This window comes from Solanum tuberosum, unplaced genomic scaffold (genome assembly GCF_000226075.1).
Source record: "Solanum tuberosum cultivar DM 1-3 516 R44 unplaced genomic scaffold, SolTub_3.0 scf00325, whole genome shotgun sequence".
Lineage (NCBI taxonomy): Eukaryota > Viridiplantae > Streptophyta > Magnoliopsida > Solanales > Solanaceae > Solanum > Solanum tuberosum.
In genome coordinates this window covers 342,279-344,421 of record NW_006239251.1, presented here as the reverse complement: position 1 = coordinate 344,421, position 2,143 = coordinate 342,279, and the positions used below count along the sequence as shown (strand labels likewise).

General features: G+C 43.3%; 1 pseudogene; it reads right to left on the bottom strand.

Annotated features, from left to right (window-relative positions):
- The window catches only part of LOC102580678 (1-aminocyclopropane-1-carboxylate oxidase homolog), a 16,463-nt pseudogene extending 14,703 nt beyond the window's left edge, over positions 1 to 1,760 (bottom strand).
- Between the last annotated feature and the right edge of the window lie 383 nt (positions 1,761 to 2,143).

Genomic DNA, 2,143 nt, shown 5'->3' with positions numbered 1-2,143 from the left:
ACAAGCTCTTAACATGTCCTCTAAGGTCTGAATGGTACGCTCTGCCTGACCATCCGTTTGTGGATGAAATGCTGTGCTAATGTTAACCTGAGTACCAAGACCCTTCTGAAATGACTTCCAGAAATATGAGGTAAACTGAGGACCTCTATCTGAGATGATAGACAAATGAACCCTATGCAACCTCACGATCTCATTAATGTAAAGCTTGGCGTAATCCTCCGCCGAATCTGTAGTCTTGACCGCCAAAAGCGATAAGACTTAGTAACCCTATCAACAATCACCCAAATGGAGTCATGTTGTCTGCGAGTACGAGGTAAACCTGTGATGAAGTCCATGTTGATAACGTCCCACTTCCAAGTAGGAATGTCAATCTCTTGAGTCATACCTCCTGGTTTCTGATGTTCTACCTTGACTTGCTGGCAATTGGGGCGCTTAGCCACAAAGTCTGCTATATCTCTTTTCATACCATTCCACCAATAGACTTCCCGCAGAACGCGGTACATCTTAGTGTTGCCTGGATGGATAGAATATCTGGAGTTATGGGCCTCTGCAAGAATATGATGTCTCAACTAGCCCACATAGGAACACATAATCGACCATGGTAGCGAAGCACACCATCTCCCCCTTGGGAGATAAACCTCAACTCTCTGTTGATGGACTGCACCCTTGAGTTCAAGTAATATCGGATCGCTGTATTGCTTTTCCTAACTTTCACTACCAAAGAAGATTCTGATCTATTCTGGACTATCATTACCACCATCTGATGTTTTAGTAAGACTAAACTCCTAAGAGAGCAAGATGATGAACATCTTTTTCTACTTCCTTCTTTTTTTCCTCAATATGTGCTACACCACCCTCTAGATTCACCTCTTTCTGGCCTTAAGGTAAGAGATAATCAACATATAGGTACTGAGCTACTACCCTTCTATTCTAAGACTGGCTCATTTGGAAATAGGAACTGAGCAACCCTAATTCTACAATCGACTGAGGCATGACAGAACTGAAACCAATCCATGCCTAGAATGACATCGAAGTCTACCATTTCTAACTCTACAAGATCTACTAAGGTCAATTTCTGAGAGACTGTGACAGGGCAATTTCTGTATACCCGTCTAGCTATAACTAGGTCACCAACTGGGGTAGAGACTAAGAAGGGTTCTGAAGGAGTTTCTAGACTAACTCCTAAGATTACTGCTATAAAGAGAGTTACAAAGGTAAGAGTAGCCCTTGGATCTAACACTACAAAACATCTAAAGAATGACTCGAAATGTACCAGTGATCACATCAGGAGAATCTTTATGGTCCTGGCGAGCCTAAAGAGCATAGAGCCTATTTTGGCGTTGTCCCCTACTTGTACCAGAAGAGTTACCCTGCTCAGTTGGGTGACCTATCGGTACTGTTGGAGCTGTAGATTGAACCCTAGTACTGTTACCTTCTTGCCCCTTCCTGACAAAAGGGCAATTCTTCACCCTATGACCAGACTGACCACAACCAAAACATCCTTCCTTGCCTGCAAGACACTTGCCTGGATGGTTCTTACCACACTTTGGACAAGTTGGGTAGGTCTTATTTCCTGAAACACTTCCTTGAGACTTAGAGCCTTTTGCCCTACTATTCTGATCTTGTCGAAACTGTGAGTGACTTCCACCACCCGATTTCTGCTGAGAGTACTCATAGTTCCCTGTTCTAGCTTTCTTGTTTACCTCAGCAATTTCCCTAAGATTATCTCCATCAACCTGATGATTGTTCTGATTAATCATACTTTGAGCGAAAGGTTGAATAGTGTTCTCAAACTTGCATTCGAAACACCCTGATCTGGGACTAGAGGAATTGTGTTAGCATTCCTGGCATTCGCATTCCTAGTGTTAGCTCTACGGGGAGGCATGATCGCTGAAATGTAGAACGTCGAGTTAGAATAGAATTAGATCATACCATACGTACGATAAGAATATCAAGAAAGCGAAGTTTTCCTAAAACACTTCATAGCCTCCCTCTCATTAGATGTGGTGCACTTCACACCCATGAAAATGACTCTACTTAGTACGGCTTTTCAAACATCCTAGGACACTTAAACCTAAAGCTTTGATACCAAGTTTGTCACTCCCCGAGCTACCCCTGAGACGCGGACACGGGACCTAGGACC